This window comes from Cetorhinus maximus, chromosome 23 (assembly GCF_964194155.1).
Source record: "Cetorhinus maximus chromosome 23, sCetMax3.hap1.1, whole genome shotgun sequence".
In the NCBI taxonomy this organism is placed as follows: domain Eukaryota; kingdom Metazoa; phylum Chordata; class Chondrichthyes; order Lamniformes; family Cetorhinidae; genus Cetorhinus; species Cetorhinus maximus.
Genome location: NC_135901.1, coordinates 26,244,893 through 26,264,416, shown reverse-complemented (window position 1 = coordinate 26,264,416; position 19,524 = coordinate 26,244,893). Strand labels below are relative to the sequence as shown.

Genomic DNA, 19,524 nt, shown 5'->3' with positions numbered 1-19,524 from the left:
ATGAGTTTCGAGTGCAGAGGGAGACCAAAATCCCTTCCCACAGTCCCCACATTTCCACTGTTTCTTCATGGTGCCGGTGTCCTTGTGTCTCTCCAGGTTCGACAATCAATTTAAGGCTCATCCACACACAGAACATGTGTACAGTCTCTCACCTCTGTGAATGGTCTGATGTTTTTGCCCAGCTGTGTAACTGGTTAAAGCTTTCTGCAGAGTTAGTACACTGGAACACTCTCACTCGGATGAATGTTTGTCTTGGTGCTTTTCCAGTCACATTGAAGTTAAAACCTTTTGAAGCAGACAGAACAGACAAACATTTCTCCTTCTAGATTCAAAGGCCGATGATATTCACGTGGCAATGGACTGAGAGACTCTGTCAGATCTTGACGTGATGTTTGGTTTGAAATTCCTTTCTGCAAATCCTCCCCTTCTAATATCCTGTAAAAGGAGTTTACAAAAGTCATCACTGTCAGTACAGGATAGAAATTCAGAACAGATTCTAGTTTCTATGGAACATCCTTTCCTCTCTCATTCCCCGAAAGCTGTAAATCTCCATCCGACATGCTCTCCCTCCACTTTCACAACACTGTATCCAATATATATCCTCCCACTTCTCCTGAAGGTGCCAATTCAAGCTTATCGACATGTTCACTGCTTCCAGTCCTGACACAGAGATTATAAAAAATGGTAGAAGGAATAGCCCATTCGTCCCATCAAGCCTGCTCTGCAATTCAATAAGATCATCTCTGTGGCCTTAAATGCACTTTTCTGATGGACCTGATGGTTCACCAGTGTATTCACACTGAGGAGAGACCGTTCAGCTGCTCTCGCTGTGGAGAGAGGTTTAGAACATCATCCAACCTACAGACACACCAGCGAGTTCACAAGTGATGACAGAGGTTGGATTCTGCTGTTATTGCTGCTGTTAATCACATCCAGGACTGAACCATGTTCATTCTGACTCCTGGTGAAGTGGGAAGGTCTCTTTCTGCTTGACTGGCCGATCTCACAGCTTTGCTTCCAGTGGGCTGATGCTCTTTGAGCCTGGGAGAGTCACCTCAAGCACTCGCTGTGAGAGCGAGTTCTACATTCTCACCATTTGCTGGGGTTATTGAACCCCTTCATAACCTTTCATGTTTCCATCAGGTCACCCTTCAGGTATTATGTGTATTGCAGGTTATAAGATAGTTAAACATAGTGAAACATACGACTTGGGAGCAGGAGTCAGCCATTTGGCCCTTCGAGCCTGCTCCACCATTCGATAAGATCATGGCTGTTGTTCAGATAAACAGCAGATTGTAAGCTGTAATATTCTAAATGGGATATTATGAGGGTGAGACATTTTCATTTCTTCCTGGGGAAGATGTTGTGAAGATCTAGTTTCATCATTCATACGTTTTAGAAATATAACTTTTAGTTTAGGAATTGTATTGGTTTTTGAAATGTACAATAAATGGAAAACCTGGGTTGAGAATCTGACAAAGACACCCTAAGGGAATTCACAATCACAAGGTGTGGCCCATGTTGATTTAAGAAGCCAAAGCTCGAAGGGTAAGAAGCAGGTGGGGTCTTTTAGCTGGAGACCTGGAGACATTGGGTCTGACAATTATTGTCCTGTCTTTGTTAGAGAGGTGAATTCTTCATGCAGACCTCAGGGAAAAAGAGGTTTGGTTTTGAAGCTAAAAGTTAATTAATTTAAATATCAATTGGACATCCCAACTGGTCTCTGTTATCATGTGGATGTGATTCAGGGTGGAGCCTTGGTTGGAGTTCTGGGTCTTTCTCACAGAAAGCAGGCAGTCTGCAGTTCGCTTGGAAGCAGTCAGCTGTGAGACCAGGAGCTGTGAACCAGCTGTGGGACTGGAAGCCTAGAGGGCCATTAGGAACTAGGGATGTTACTGATGTTTAATTCCCTCAGCAAGAAGGCAGTGAAGCCCACGCTCCTGCTCAAGCTCCTACTCCCAAGTCCTATGTTTTGAGGTCTTAAAAGAAAGTTGGAGAGTTGTTTAGCCAAAATCTAATGGAAGAACCCCCATAAAATATTGGAACTTGGAGAACAGCTGGAATACTGAGGAGAATTAAAGTGAATTCTGCAGAGTTTGACATACCTTTGGGATGGTCCCAGGAACAGAAGTGAATGAACCTTCAAGATATCGTTAAGTATAAGAGAAATCTTCAGGGGAGGGGGAAAGTTTAAAAAGTAGAACTGGATTTATAGTTTAACTCTTTATAAACTACAGTGTTAAGTTTACAGTGCTGGTTTTTAATTTTCTTTTGTTTGATATACACAGTAAAGTTTGTTTTTGTTGAAAAACATGGAATCTTGTGGTGTAATTCTTCCAGTTTATGACTGGGTGTTTGAATTTCTCTTTAATCATCAATGGTCCCAACTGGGATCGTAAAAAAACATACAAACAATATTTCAAAACAAATCAAAGAGGGAAAAAAAGATTTTCCTTATTTTGTACAGAGCATTACACTATAAGACACCCCTCAGCTGGAATCCCCAATAGTTTCTTAGTTCGAGCACTTCTTTTTGTGAAAGAAACTGATAATTGATGACTAATTGTCATCCTTTCTAAAGCCCAGCACAAAGAGTAATTTGGGATTTCTCCCTCAGACCAATTGGTAGGGACTATACCCTCCAACCATCTGCACTGAATTCTTTACATGAATCGTCCATGCCAGTGCAGTTGTCAACCTGCAGTTTGGTTGATCAGCTAAAACTTTATGCAGCATTTCATAGATCATCGAGCGATTTCTTTTACAGAGTCCATTGCGGAAATGACTTTCAGCTGCGGTGTTCATGAACATAACGTTCATGTCTCTAAACTCATTATTCGCAAATTCCCCTCAATTATCAGTCAGAAATTTAGCTGGTGTCCCAGGTCTAGTCACAGAATCTTTACAATGCAGAATGAGGCCATTTGGCCCATCGGGTCTGCACTGGCTCGCTGAAAGAGCATTCTACCTAATCTCTTTCCCCTGCCTTATCCCCGTAACCTTGCAAATTCTCTCTTTTCAAATAACAATCCAATTCTCTTTCAGAAAGTTCATTCCAGACTCCAATCACCCTCTGGGTGAAAAAGTTTTCCTCACATTACTTCCTCTTTTGTCCATTAATTTGAATCTATGCCCTCTAGTTCTTGATGTTCTCTTGAGTTGGAACAGTTTCTCACGAATTACTCTCTGGTGTGTCAGCAAGTGGGATAACTGAGTGAATCCCTTCCCATACACGGAGCAGGTGAACGGCCTCTCCTGTGTGGCTGTGTCGATGAATTTCCAGCTCATATGGGGCTTTGAAGCTCTTCCCACAGTCCCTACACTTTCACGATTTCTCCCTGATGCAAGTGGCCTTTTGCCCTTCCAGTTTTGATGATCGGTTGAAACCTCGTCCTGTACACAGAACATGTGTGCAGTCTCTAGTCACTATGAATGGTGTGATATTTTCCCAAGCTGCGTAACCTGAACGCTCTCACTCAGATGTGTGTGTTTCAGTGTTTTCCAGTTGATGTTTAAATCTTTTGAAGCAGACAGAAGAGGCAAACATTTCTCCATCTAGATTCAAAGGCCGAAGATATTCACATTGTGATTACTTGAGTGACTGTCAGATCTTAACGTGATGTTTGTTTTGAGATTTCTGTCTTCAGATCCTCTCCTTCCAATATCCTGTAAAAGGAGTTTACTCGAGTCAACACTGTCATTAGAGGATAGAATTTCAGAATAGGCACTTTGAGTTTCTATGAACATTTGTACTTCTCTCATTCCTGAAAAGTTGTAAATCTCCATCCCACACACTGTCTCTCTAATCTCACTCTACTGTCCCTCATATACACTCTCCAAGTTCTCCTGAAGGTGCCAGTTCATGCTGATTGACAGAAACATGCTCACTGCTTCCTGTCCAGGGCACAGGGCCATGAAAATGGATTGGAACTCAGTTCATATGAGGATGGTGGAAGCAGAGATAATCAACGATTTCAAAATTAAATTGGATGGACACTTGAAGGAACTTGCAGGGTTACCAGGACTTGGAGGGGGAACGGAACTGACTGGATCGCTCTATAGGGAGTTGGCATGGACTTGAGTAAAATAATAGTCTCTGTCTGTGCTAGAATGACTCTATGACTGGAAATATATAACAAACCTACAGTACTATGTTACAAGACTAGAAATAATAATGAATGAACTTTACTACAAAACCATAAATGACATCCAATATGTTCCATATAACAACACTAGACACATCTCTGTTGTTACAATCCCCATGGAAAACGATAACCTTAAAATAAAGAAACAAATTACCAGGCAACCTCAACGGAATAAACTGAAGGGCAAGGCTTCACTTTTTAAAACTTTTACTGTAACAATCAAACTAAAATCAACATAAATTTGGCATGCATTATAAAAGAGTTTTAAAAAAAAAAGAGCTAAATTTCACTTTAAATAGCTCATACAATAAAAACAGCTTCCACAAAATCACAAGTAATTCCCCCCTCAGCACATATGACACTGATTCCAGTTACAGAGTCCCACAGTTCTCTGTATTTCCAAGGTTTACATTCAGTTCCTTTCCTCTCCTGGACGTTGGACCGAAGTCCGTTCAGAGGGCTGTCTTCCCACAGCCCATTTCCACAGGCAGCCCCAAGGGTCTCAGCCTCTGGATCTCTCACTGTTGGATTCCCCCAATCAGCCTTTTTGCTCTTCTTTTCCCAGCTGCTCAGACTTCCTCCCTCTCCATCTCCCACTCACAGCTTCACTGTTCTGTTACTGAATTGTTCCCTTTTCTCTTGAAAACCTCAACCTCTCAAACCCTGCCTGTTCCTCTTCTCTTTCTTTTCAACGCAAACAAACTCTCAGATCCTGGACACAGGAGGAAGTTTTAGTCTGTGTTAAGCTCCATTGTCATTGATACAAACCCCGTCCTCTGATTGGCTGGTGGACCAAAGTCCTTCCAGTTCTCCAGCGCTCTCTATTGGCCGCAGCCTTCAGTCGGTTGCCTGGAGATCTCGAGGAGGTGTAGGGGTGGGGGCAGGGCTCCCGTGGTCTGCAGACTGGAACCGGAGGACGTCACCGAGGAGCAGAGTGATTCCTATTGGCTGATTCAGGCAGTGTTCCAACGTGGACGTCACAATGACTCAGTGGTTCGTCCCCGGCACACAGTGTCCCATTGGGAGCAATAGCTCTGGTTACAGAAGCAAAATACTGCGGATTGGACAATAGCTCAGCGCGTCTGGAGGTCAAAGTCTCGCCCGCCCCCACGTGGGCACGGGTTACGCTCCCTCATTGTGGTCGGACCTGAATTGACCAATGGGAAGAGCTGGTGGACCTGAATTGGGCTTTGTGCCAATGGCTGCACGGAGCTTCCCCCATTGTCTGAATGTGGGTGTTGGACAATGAGCTTGTGAACATGTTCATTACTGCCCAGCAAAACTGTAATGAGCAGATTAACAAGCTCTGAATGAAGATTTTGCTTCATACACACCAACACTTCTTCCTCTGTCCCACTTCTGTGAGTAAAACACTTTATTTTTTCCCCCTTTCCATTTCTTTTCTAATTATGGTTTAAATTGCTGACTTGCAGGAGCTGAAGAGAAAATATGTGAATCCAGGGAGGGTGCAGACTCTGGAAAGGTTGGCTCAGGTCTCGCTCTCGCTTGAAGACATTGATATCCTTTGTTGCTTCAGCTCGACACATTTATTTGTCTGGCTAAAAGGATGGCCTCTTTCCTAATGTTTCTAATTAAAGAGGTGGTTTCCCCAGGAGATGGATGGCATTTCAGGGGACAGAAAAGTAATATAAGACTGAGATATGTTTAGTGTTGTCACATTCCAAAGATTACATATATTTTTAATGTTTCTGTAATAAAATACATTTATCATTATTTCTAGTCTTGTAATATAGTACTGTAGTTACTTTGTATATTTCCAGTCATAGTGTCATTACAGCACAGAAGGAATCCATTTTGGCAACTTGAGTCCATGACAATTCCCTGTCGAGCAATTCAGTCAGCCAGTCCCATTCCCCCTCTATATCTCCACTCCCCTGCAAGTTTATTTCCTTCAAGTGCCCATCCCATTTCATTTTAAACTCATTGATTGTCTCTTCTTCCACCACCCTCGTAAGTGGAGAGTTCCAGGTCATGGCCACTCATTTCCTAAATAAAGTTCTTCCTCACATTACCCATGTATCATGTAATACAGCACTCTATATTACATGAATTTTTGTCCAATAGATATATAGAACTGGTAAGCATGGACCTGTTGATCAGCATGAATTTGCACCTTCAGGAGAATCGGAAAGGTGTATATTAGGTATAGTAGAGTGAGAATGGAGGGAGAGTGTGTGCGATGGAGATTTACAGCTTTTGGGAAACAAGAGAGGAAAGAATGATTCAAAGAAAATAGAATTGCCTATTCCGAATTTCTATCCTGTACTGATAGTGATGACCTTTGTAAACTCTTTTTGCAGGATATTAGAAGAGGCGGATTTGCAGGCAGATTATCAAACCAAACGTCACGTAAGAATCTGACAGTCACCCGATTCATTGGGACCTGAATATTATTGGCCTTTGAATATAAAAGAATAATTTTTCGTCTGCTTTGCCTGCTTCAAAAGATTTTAAACATCAGTGTGCCTGGAAAACCATTGAGACACAGAGACCCTAGTGAGTGTGTTCCAGTGCATCACACCATTCATAGCGGGGAGAGACAGTACACGTGTTCTGTGTGTGTGGACAAGGCTTCAACTGATCGTTAAACCTGGAAAGACAGATGGAAACCAGTACCATGGAGAAACCGTGGAAATGTGGGGATTGTGGAAAGGGATTCCGGGCCCCGCCTGCACTGGAAACCCATCGACGCGTTCACACCGGGGAGAGACCATTCATGTGCTCTGTGTGTGGGAAAGGATTCAGATCCCCATCTGCACTGAAGGTTCATTGGCGCGGTCACACCGGGGAGAGGCCGTTCACCTGCTCTGAGTGCGGGAAGGGTTTTCTCCAGTCATCTGATCTGCGGACACACCAGCGAGTTCACACCAGGGAGAGGCCGTTCACCTGCTCTGAATGTGGGAAGGGATTCACTCAGTCATCCACCTTGCTGACACACCAGCGAGTTCACACCAGGGAGAGGCCATTCACCTGCAGTGAGTGTGGGAAGGGTTTTCTCCAGTCATCCGACCTGTGGAATCACCAACCAGTTCACTCCAGGGAGAGGCCATTCACCTGCTCTGAATGTGGGAAGGGATTCACGCAATCATCCAGCCTGCGGACACACCAGCGAGTTCACACCAGGGAGATGCCATTCACCTGCTCTGAGTGTGGGAAGGGATTCACTCAGTCATCCAACCTACTGACACACCAACGAGTTCACACTGGAGAAAGGCCATTCACCTGCTCTGAGTGTGGGAAGGGATTCACTCAGTCATCCAACCTGCTGACACACCAACGAGTTCACACTGGAGAAAGGCCATTCACCTGCTCCGAGTGTGGGAAGGGATTCACTCAGTCATCCAACCTGCTGACACACCAACGAGTTCACAACTGATTTCAAGTCTTGGATTCTGCTATTATTGCTGCTGATCAAATTCAGGACCTAGCCATGTTCATTCTGACACTTGGTGAAGGGGGAGGGTCAGAGGGTTTAATCCTGCTAGACTGCCTTTGCTTCCAGTGGGCTGCTGGGGCTCTTTGAGCCTGGGAGTGCACATTTCCACTGAAATGGTCTGCAAAAGCTGACGAAATAGATTTATTTTATTATCCTGGATAGTAAATAGTGTTTTTCCTACCATTACAGGTAGATCTAAAATAAATACATTTGTCTCTGTTCCACAGCACAGGGCCAGACCAGTGGGCTCAATTGGTCTGTGTCAGTATTTATTTTCCACATGAGTGTCTATCCACCCCTCTTCATCTGCCCCCATCAGCATATCATTCTACTCCTCCCTCATGTATGTATGTAAGCTGGCTTAGATTTTATATTTTATTTGAGTTGAATACATGTGACCTGCAAAGGACTAACGTGGTCAAGACACCATTTTATTCTGACATGTGAACAGAAAATAAGCCATTTTGATATTGCTAACCTGTTAACAAACTAATCCAATCTAGTACTGGGAGGTAGTCACTGACGAGCAACAGATGATTTTATTAGAAGAAAGTACCTGAATTACTGTCTGCCGATCTGACAGAATCACTCAATTCATCAGGACCCAAATATCATCAGAGATAAAAACAAAAAACTGCGGATGCTGGAAATTAGTTCTGTTGAAGGGTCATGAGGACTCGAAATGTCAACTGTGCTCTTCTCCGCCGATGCTGCCAGACCTGCTGAGTTTTTCCAGGTATTTCTGTTTCTGTTTTTGTCCCAAATATCATCAGCCTTTAAAAGTGGAAGAAGAAATGTTTGTCTGTTTTGTCTGCGGGAAAAGATTTCAAACATCATTGTAACTAGAAAAGCACTGGGACACACACACCCAAGTGAGAGTGTTCCAGTGAACTGACTGTGGAAAGAGCTTTAACCAGTTACACAGCCTGAAAAAACATCAGTGTTCACAGCGGGAAGAAACTGTACATGCGTTCTGTGTGTGAACGAGGTTTCAACTGATCATCCAACCTGGAGAGGCATATGGACACCTGCACCGTGGAGAAACCGTTGAAATATGGGGACAGTGGGAAGTTATTCAGATCCATGTCTGTGCTGGAAATTCATCTGCACAGTTACCATAGGGAGAAACCACTCACCTGCTCCGTGTGTGCGAGAAGATTCATTCGACTAGTCCACTTCATTTCACACCAATGTGTCCACTCTGTCATGAGACCCTTTAAATGTTCCGACTGTCAGAAGAGCTTTAAAAGAAAACAAAATCTGCTGACACACCAGTGAGTTCACACAGGGGAGAGACCGTACACCTGTCCTGTGTGTAGGATGGCATTCACTCAGTAATGCAGTCTGTTAGATCACCAGTGAGTTTACAACGGGGAGAGACCATTCACCTCCTCTGTGTGTGAGAAGTGATTTACTCAGCCTTTCCTCCAGCTGACACACCAGTGCAGTCATACTGGAGTGAGGATGTTCATTTGCTCCATGTGTGGGAAGGGATTCTCTTGTTTGTCCACCCTGCACACACACCAGTGAATTCACAAGTGACTGCAGGCATTGGATTCTGCTGTTCTTGCTGTGTTAATCACCTCCAGGACTGAACCATTTTCATTCTGACAGCTGGAGTTTGTTTCAGTTAATGTTAATAATCCCTGTGACTGGGCTGAGGTTTAATATTCTGGATTTAGTTTAAATAAATCAGCTTTGCGTCTAACACACAGTGTTCAAGTCCTTGATTTCTCTCAGATAAAAGGAGACTGATTGATTTCCTGTTACTGATAAAACTCATGGTGTGGGGATAACAGTAGCGTAGATAGAAGATTGGCTGGCTAGCAGAAAACAGAGAGTATGCATAAATGGGCCTTTGTCTGATTGGAATGATGTGACTAGTGAAGTCCTGCAGGTTGTCTCAACATTTTACAATTTACATGAATGACTTAGATGAGGGAGCGAAGGTACGATAACTAAATTTGCAGGTGACACAAAGATGGGTAGGAAAGTATGTTGTGAAGAAGAGAAAAGGAGTTTGCTGACGGATGTAGATAAGTTGAGTGAGTAGGCAAAAATCTGGCAGATGGAATATAATGTGGGAAATTGTGAAGTTGTTCACCTTGGCAGGAAGAATAAAAAAGCAGAGTATTACTTAAATGGAGAATAATTGCAGGATTCCGAGCTGCAGAGGGATCTAGGTGTTCTTGTGCATGAGTCACAAAAAGCTAGTATGCAACTACAGCAAGTATTCAAGTTGGCTAATGCAATGCTAACATTATTACGAGAAGAATTGAAGTTAAAAATAATGATGTTATGCTTCAGTTATACAGGGCATTGGTGAGACCGCCTCTCGAATATTGTCTGCAGTTTTGGTCTCCTTATTTAAGGAAGGATATAAATGCATTGGAGGCAGTTCAGAGCAGGTTTACATGATTGGTACCTGGAATGAGCGGGTTGTCTTATGAGGAAACATTGAACAAACTGGGCTTGTTTCCACTGGAGTTTAGAAGAGTGAGGGGCGACTTGATTGAAGTATATAATACCCTGAATCATCTTGACAAGGTGCATGTGCAAAGGATATTTCCTTTTGTGGGTGAGTCCAGAACTAGGTGACACTGTTTTAAAATTAGTAATCATCCTTATAGGGCAAAGATGAGGAGAAATTTTTATTCTGAGGGTTGTGCAACTTTGGAACTCTCTACCTCAGAGGAGGTGGAGGTGGGGTCACTGAATATTTTTAAGGTGGAGGTAGTTAGATTCTTGTTACGCAAGGGAATCAAAGATTATTGGGGGTAGATGGGAATGTGGAAACACAAACAGATCAGCCATGATCTTACTGATGGTGCAGGCTTGAGGGGGCGAATGGCTTACTTCTGCTCCTATTTCATATGTTTGTATGTTCCATTTTTGGGCCTTTTATCCTTTGTTAATGGAAGACTTGTAATTATATAGCGCCTTTCACAACTTCAGGATGACCCAAAGTGCTATGCAGCCAATGAAGTTCCTTTGAAGTGTAGTCACTGCTGTAATGTACAAAATGCAGTCGTCAAATTATGCACAGCAAGATCCCATTAGTAGAAATGTGACTTTGACCAGGTAATCTGTTCAGTGATATTTGTTGAGGGATAAATATGAAGCAGTACACCAAGGAGAACTCCTCTGCTCTTTGGAATAACATCATGGGAGCTTTTACACCAACTGAGAGGGCAGATGGGGCCGTAGTTGAAGGTCTCATCTGGAATATGGGACCTCTGACAGAGCAGTGCTCCCTCAGTACTGCATCAAAATATCAACCTGGAATTTATGCTCATGTTTCTGGATATGGGTTTGAACTCAGCCTCCTGACTCAGAGATAAAAATGCAACAACTGAGCCACAACAAACACCTCATCATTGTGTTAGATTATTTCACTTCTCATACGTTCAGCTACTCTCATGGACAAGTGTAAGATTTTAGTTCAGGATTCACAAATTATCTGAAAAGGGGGTCGAAGGCATAGGTGATTTAATGCATTTTATTAAGAAGCAACAGTTTAGATATGATACATCAGTTAAATCAGTAGAAAATACATGATCCATAACAGGTGAGAATAGTTTACTGGATCCTGATTGGACAAATGGATGGCGAAAAGCAGAGGGGATCCTGATCTCCGTGGCTGGAGGTGGCAGTTGCCTCGGAATGGTTTACTGGTCCCGGATCAGGGGGATGCTGATCTCTGTGGCTGGAGGTGACAGTCTCCTCGGAATGGTTTATTGGTCCCGAATCAGGGGGATGCTGATCTCCGTGGCTGGAGGTGACAGTCTCCTCGGAATGGTTTACTGGTCCCGGATCGGGGGATGCTGATCTCTGTGGCTGGAAATGCCAATCTTTTCGGAATTACTACTCTCGGAATGGACAAACAGATGCACGAAGCTGATCTACGTGGCTAGAGATGGCAGTTTATCCATTTCTCAGTCTCAGTTTCCTTGAGTCAATGTGTTCTGCCAAAGCCTACATGGACCTGGATCTTTGAGAAGCTCTTTCTTGGATGAAATGATTTTCGAAAGCCCAAGTCCAGGCCATTCATATACCTTATTTTGGGGATCTTAATGTCAATCATTTATTGAATTTTCCGCTCGCAAGGGACAGATATTCAAGGAAATCCCTTGTTTCCTTTGGAAGTTCATGAATTCATTTTTTTTCTATTCGTTGACGTGGGTGTTGCTGGCTCGGCCACCATTTATTGCACATCCCTAATTGCCCTTGTCCAGAAGGCGTTTAAGACTCAACCACATTGCTGTGGGTCTGGAGTCACATGTAGGCTAAACCAGATAAGGACAGCAGATTTCCTTCCCTAAAGTGCATTAATGATGGGTTTTTATGACAATAATTCCATGGTCATCATTAGACTTTTAATTCCAGAATTTGATTGAATTTAAATTCCACCATCTGCCATGGTGGAATTCGAACCCTTTTCCCCAGAGCATTATCCTGGGTTTCTGAATTACCAGTCCAGTGGCAATACCACCATCTTCCCATTTTGTGGCTCATCACGTGCTAGGACATCCTGTTTAACCTTTACTCAGTCAGTTAGTTTTTCTGTGAGGCATGAGAAATTCCCATCCTATCGAGTTTGTCTTGTTTCAGGGTCTGTGCTAGAGGCATGTCTTTGGCAGAGATAATGGCCTACACTGTCCTGTGTTTGTCAACCCAGGAAGCTTTCTTCATAAGAGAGAGAGCTATTCCTATAATATTCAATAAATTTCTAAGGACTTCTTACAGATCTCCCCACCTTGAAAAGGTACTCATGTACTGATCTAGTTTCCTTTTGAAACCATATAAGGTATTCACCTCAACAGCTTCCTGTGGTAGTGAATTTCACTAAACACTAACCTGAGTAACCACTCTCTAAGTAAAGAAATTTCTCCTTATTTCCCTATTGGATTTATTAAGGACCATTTTGTTCTTACAGCCCTAGCTTTTAATCCATCCATAAGTGGAAACATTAGTTCCACTTCTACCCTCATAATTTAAAGAAACTTGTGTTAGATCACCTCTCGTCACTTTTCAGAGGATCAAAAACCTAACCTGATAACTTTTTCAATAACTGTAATCCCTTAGTTTGGATATCGGTCTTAATAATCCTTTTTTCCACAAGCTCCAATGCTTCATTGACTCTTTAATTGTATAGGACAATAACTGTGTACAGCATCCTAAACAAATTGAACATAATTTCATTATTTATGAATTTTGTAACCCTAGAAATAAATCCCAGTCCGTTGTGAGCATTTTTACTTGATTTGTTGACTTGCAGTGATGTTTTTCATTATTTATTCACCTGTATCCAGAGATTGCTTTGCTCCTCTATTCCATTCACTTTCTTATTCTCTAAAGTCCAGGTATTCTTTGTATTTTTTCTCTCAAAGCATATTATTGCATCTTATAGTTGTTCAATTTAATTTGCCACCTAACTTTTCAAATGCTTTCTTGTATGATGTTGCATTCTTTCTCAGTGTTAGAAACATTGTTTGGTATCAGCTGCAAATTTTGACATTATTCCCAAGTCCAGGTCATTGGTGTAAATTATGAATAACAATGGCCTTAGCATTGATCCTTGTGGATCAACACCTTCTTCCAATCTGAAATTGTGGGTGGAGGTGGGGGGGTGAATTGCACGGATTGCATCAGGGAGGAGGGTACAGGCATTCGGTTTCTAAATAATGTAAGTGCCAATTTTATGTATTGCCCCCTGGCATCGATCTCAACTGGGATGCCAGAACATTACATTTTTCGCCCGCAATTCAAGCCATCAATGGCGTCTGCTTTACCCAGAACACCCCGCGCTTCCGAAGGTTCCCTATCAATGACTATAGGAGTCCAGTGCGCAGGTGCACTGTGGGTGTGCGCTCTGAGCATGCTCAGTATCAGTCATGGTGACAGAGTGAGGAGGAGCGGACGGTTCGGGAGGCGGGAGGAGATTGTGAGCACAGAGTAGGAATGGAAACCGCGGCTGGACTGGGAACTGGATCAACTTCTGGGGTAGGCCCCAGGCCCCGGGGGGAGGGAGCGATGGAGCCGGCGGCTGGACGGGGAGGATTTGGAAACACTTTGTGGATCCGCAAACCCTGAGGAATAATTGTCAGCTCCTGGTTTGCAGCTGCGGGGCTTCTCCCTCCCGGGAACAGGCCCAGGTTAACGGCCGCCATCCTGGGTCAGCGAGTGGAGGATGGTTCACATCAGAGGATGGGGGAGGGGGGGACAATAAATAAGAGGTTACACTTTGGGCTCAAACCAATGAGGAATCTGATCTGTGGGAAGGAAGGAAACCCTGGGAGGTGGGCGGGGAGGATTCAGAAACACCCGCTGGAGGCCCCAAACCCCCAATAAGAACCTGCAGGTCCCGCGTCTGCAGCTCGGGGACTTTTTGCTTTATGTGCGGCCATCTTGGTTGAAGCAACAAAGAGTGGGCGGGGCTTTAGGGTCCCAGTGACCAGGAGAGAAAATGATTGATTTCATTCACCTGCACAGAGTGGCTGGAGAACTGAATGCAGCCAGATTGCAGGGAGGGAAAAAACTGGGAGTTGAGGAAAGAAATGGTGGAGATGGTGTGATGGGTTCAGATTTTAGTCCATGGAGGTGGGAGTGTGTATGGGACATTGATTTACAGTTTGGCGGAACAAGAGGAAAATATGTTCCATCAAGGGGAAGCGATGGTGCAGTGGTAATGCCACTGGATTAGTAATCCAAAGGCCCGGGGTAATGCTCTGGGGATATAGGTTCAAATCCCCTCATGTCAGCTGGTGGAATTTATATTCAATTAATAAATCGGGAATTATAAGATCGTCTCAGTAATGGTGACCATGAACCTGTCATTGAGAGCTGTAAAAAGCCATTTGGTTCAGTAATGTCCTTTAGGAAATCTGCCTGGTCTGATCTACATGTGATTGACTCTTAAATGCCCTCCAAAATGGCCTAGCAAGCTACTCAGTTCAAGGGTAATCAGGGATGGGCAGCAAATGCTGGCCTTCCCAGTGATGCCAACATCACGAGAAAGAATATTTTAAAATACTGGGATTGTTCTGCTCTGAATTTCCACACCCTGCTTACACTTACAACAATTAATTTTGTAAACTCTTTTTTCAGGTATTAGAAGGGAAGGATTTGTAGATGGAAAAATCTAAACAAGCATTTTGGTTTGAGTCACTTGATTATTTTGGACCTGAATATCATGAACCTTTGAATGAGGAAGGAGAAATGTTTGCCTCTTCAGTCTGTGGAAAAGATTTCAAATATCAGTGTGACTGGAAAAGCACCGAGACACATACACCCGAGTGAGAGTGTTCCAGTGAACTGACTGTGGAAAGAGCTATCACACCATTCACATCGGGGAGAAACCACACACGTGTTCTGTGTGTGGATGAGGCTTCAACTTATTGTCCAACCTGGAGAGACACAAGGACACCCGTACCATGGAGAAACCGTGGAAATGTGCGGATTGTGGGAAAAGATTCACTTCGTCATCCCGGCTGGAAATCCATCGACGCATTCACACTGGGGAGAAGCCATTCATCTGTTCCGTGTGTGGAAAGGGATTTACTAAGACAACCTACCTGATGTTACACCAGAGAATTCACACTGAAGAGAGGCCCTTCAGCTGCACTTACTGTGGGAAGAGGTTCAACAGTTCATCCACCCTCGCAACACACCAGCGAATTCACACTGGGGAGAAGCCGTTCATCTGCTCCGTGTGTGGGGAGGGATTCACTCGGTCATCCGGCCTTTGGACACACCAGCGAGTTCACACTGAGGAGAAGCCATTCAGCTGCACTTACTGTGGAAAGAGTTTCGGGCAGTCGTCCACCCTCACTGCGCACCAGCGCACTCACACTGGGGAGAGACCTTTCACCTGCTCTGTGTGTGGGAAGAAGTTTTCTCAGTCATTTGATCTGGTGAGACACCAGCGGCTTCACACTGGGGAAAGACCATTCACCTGCTCCGTGTGTGGGAAGGGATTCGCTCGGTTATTCACCCTCCAGTCACACCACCGAATTCACACTGAGGAGAATCCATTCAGCTGCATTACCTGTGGAAAGAGTTTCAGGCAGTCATCCAACCTTCTGACTCACCAACGCACTCACACTGGAGAGAGACCTTTCACCTGCTCCTCATGTGGGAAAGCATTCACAAGGTCCTCCAGCCTGCTGAGACACCAGCAAATTCATAAGTGATTGCAGGGGTTGGATTCTGTTGTTATTGCTGCTGTTAATCACATCGAGGATTGATAGTATTGTGGAATATTGTGCGCAGTTTTGGTCTCCTTACCTACGAAAGGATATACTTGCCATAGAGGGAGTGCAGTGAAGGTTCACCAGACTGATTCCTGGGATTGCAGGATTGTCGTATGAGGAGAGATTGGGCTGACTAGTCCTGTATTCACTGGAGTTTAAAAGAATGCGAGCAGATCTATTTGAAACATATAAAATTCTGACAGGGCTGGGCAGACTGGATGCAGGGATGATATTTCCTCTTACTGAGGGTGGGAGGAGGGGTGTTGGGGGGTGTCTATAACAAGGGATCCCTCTCAGGATACTGGGTAGAACATTTAGGACTGAGATGAGGAGAAACTCCTTCACTCAGAGCGCGGTGAACCTGTGGAATTCTCCACCACAGAAGACTGTGGAGGCTGAGTCATAGAATATATTAAAGAAGGAAATAGATCGATTCCTGGACTCTAAAGGTATCAACGGGAACGCCGAGAGATTGGGAGGATGGCATTGAGATAGAGGATCAGCCATGATCATATTGAATGGCAGAGCAGGTTCGAGGGCTGAATGACTTACTCGTGCTCCTATTTTCTATGTTTCTCTATCAGGATTGTTCCTGCTTACTTCAACAACCCCTATAATTGACTGGAGTTTAACATTCTCGAGATGTCACTGATTTTCATGGCTGTCCCTTTTTAAAAGCTCCATCTGTGATCTTTCCTCTCTCAACCGGAACTCGTTTACAATAAAATAATGAACTTTCACTTCAATCCTAAATTGGTCTTTGGTGAAAAATCTACAATTCAGTGTCTGAAAGGTTCGACTGATTAACATCTCCAATTAGAAAGTGCTGATTAACCCTTGCTGACAATTCTTACTGACTTCCACATTCTTCACAGTGACACCTCCATTATGAAATTAAATTATCAAAGAAGAATCAAAATAGTAAAATATTTACAGGGCACATCAATAAAAGCTTAATCGATCAACATTGATATTGATGAAGTTTGGAAGTCGCTGATTTCAATCATTTCTGACACAGCAGCAGCAATATTTGGTAAAGGTGGAACCCACAACAAAGACTGGTTTGAGAACTAATCAGCAGACATGATAACTGTCATTGAAGTAAAAAGCAAAACCTACCTGATGCACAACATAGACCCAACAGCTAGAACCCTCTGTAACTTGAATGTAGCCAAGACAGTCGTATAAAAGACAGGGAGATACTGTTCAATGTCATGAAGCTATTAATGTCTATAATATTTTGGAAAATATTTTTCTTTTAAAATAGAGATTTAGTCTGTGGGTGTGTCTTAATTGGATAAAAGCTAATCTGGGTGCTTTGAAATGTACTAGTTTTGTTATGTAAGAGAGAGAGCGTGCATTTGCATTTTTTGAATAGAGCATTCAAGAAGTGGTGTGAAAATTGACACTTTTCTAGCAGCTACCAAACAATATGTTCATATTACTCATGAAATTGGTATTATGAAAGGGGTGTCATTGTTAAAAGGTGAAGTTGATACAATGAGAATTAACATTCAATGGGGCTGGTAGGTATAACTTCAGTAGTTTTGAGGTGTGCAGGCAGAGGCAATGTAAGATCAAAAGGCAGCTGCAAGCCTCCAACTGGCTCCACAGTGAAAAGAACCTCATTTTGAATTCGTGACGTGAAAATGCTTTGCCTGATGTTTGGTTAATTTTGGTTGCTGTTGCCTTAATGGAGATTAGTTTGGGAATTTCTTAAAAACTATAACAGTAGTAATTTGTAGCCATGTGTATATGTTTTAACCTGTGTAAATTAATAAATGTTTCAATTAGTTTAATGTAAAACCTCGAGAACTGATGGTCTGATTCCTGAATTTAAGGCCGCACCTCAAACATAACACTCAAAATTATAGGTTATGACAGTTGTTTAAAGTTTCCCTCTGGGATTTTTAAATAACTATACTTCATCAACTGCATTGGTCATAACAGCAAATAAACACTGGATCGACCTGTGTCAAGAAATTCAACCAGCCTGCGACATAGGAAATCTATGTGCTATGTAGGATTGGAAGAACAAGGCCCTTGGTCCGACCATCACCAAAGTTGCCCCCCTCCGAAATCACATGGTGAAGTACTCACCAACAGAAGAAATCAGATGTCCCACTGGGTTGAACATTACTGTGATCTGTACACCCATGAGATGGACATCTCCCAGGTCTCTGTTTGACTTTCCAGTACCTGTCGTGGTTAGTTCAACAAGGAACCCTCATCACTCGAGCTTAAAAAGGCCATTGATTGTTCAGCAAACAGAAAGTCACCCGGCTTAATGGAATTCCAGCTGAACTGCTCAAGCACGGAAAGTCCCATCTATTGTTAGCACCCCCTTCTTTGTTGGGAGGTAGGAACCATTCCACATGCGTGACACAAAAATCACAATAACCAAAAACAAAGGCGACAGAAGAGATTGTGACTACAGGGACATCTCACTCCTTAGTGTCACTAGGAAGACCTTTACTTGGGTCACGTTTTAAAGACTTAACCTTTTTGCAGTCCGAGTCTATGGAGAAGCACAGTGGTGTTTCTTGCTGGTAGTTCTACAGTGGACATGATCTTCTCCATACACCAGCTACAAGAGAAGTTGGAGGAAGAAGGAAGGAAGAGCATAGTGAAAGGGGATTCATTAGTTAAGGGAGCAGAGAGGTGTTCCTGCGGCCATAGACATGACTCCAGGATGGTATGTTATCTTCCTGGTGTGAGGGTCAAGGATGTCACCAAGTGGGTGCAGGATATTCTTTTGGGGGAGGGTGAACAACCAGAGGTCGTGCTCCACGTTGGTACCAATGACTTAAGTGGGAAGAGGGATGTGTCCCTGCAGACAGAATTTAGAATAGGTAGAAAATTAGCAAGCAGGACCTCAAATGTAGTATTCTCCATATTACTTCCAGTGCCATGTGCAAGTGAATATAGAAATAGGAGGATAAAGCAGATGAATGTCTGGCTGGAAAGATGTTGCGCGAGGGAGGGCTTTAGATTCCTGGGACTGGCTCTGAGGGAAGATGGCACCTGTACAAGCCGGAAGGGTTGCACCTGAACAGAGCCAGGACTGAGTTCCTTGATGTGTGTTTGCTTGTCTTGTTGTGGCGGATGGGGTGGCTTCAAACTAATTCAGCAGGGGTGTAGGAACCAGGAGAGAATATTAGAGAGTAATAATAAGGTGCAAAAAATACTGGGAGAGACAGATAACATGAGAATAGCAAATAGTAAGGAAACAGGCGGAATCGGAGTGAGGGAGAAAGTAATGCACTCAAAATCAGGGTTACACTACATGTATGTGAATGCACGGAGTATAGTAGATAAGATTGCTGAGTTACAGGCGCAGATTGCCATGTGGAAATATTACGCTGTGGTGATGACAGAGACCTGGCTCAGGGAAGGGGAGCACTGGGTGTTAAATATTCCTGGGTACAACATAGGGCAGGAAGAAAAGGAGGAGGGGTGGCTGTATTGGTTAAGGAAAGCATTGCAGTGCTGGAGAAAGAGGATGTCCAGAGAGTTCAAGGACAGAATCAATTTGACTAATGCTAAGGAACAAAAAGGGTGCAATTACTTTGCTCAGTGTAATCTATAAACCGCCAACTAGTAGGAACGATGTAGAGGAATAAATCTGCAGGAAAATAGTAGAGAGTTGCAAACATTATAGAGTAGCTAT

The 19,524-nt window shown here is 43.4% G+C and overlaps 1 long non-coding RNA gene and 1 pseudogene across 2 annotated transcripts in view; both read left to right on the top strand.

Moving 5' to 3' along the window:
• Positions 1-19,524, top strand: part of LOC144697374 (uncharacterized) — a 232,790-nt gene that overhangs the window by 91,593 nt on the left and 121,673 nt on the right. The window lies entirely within an intron of this gene.
• On the top strand, positions 5,200-17,685 carry LOC144697398 (uncharacterized; annotated as a pseudogene). The gene is made up of 4 exons (XR_013580359.1): positions 5,200-5,506; positions 6,467-7,537; positions 8,804-8,915; positions 15,062-17,685. The product of XR_013580359.1 is annotated as an uncharacterized LOC144697398 (transcript).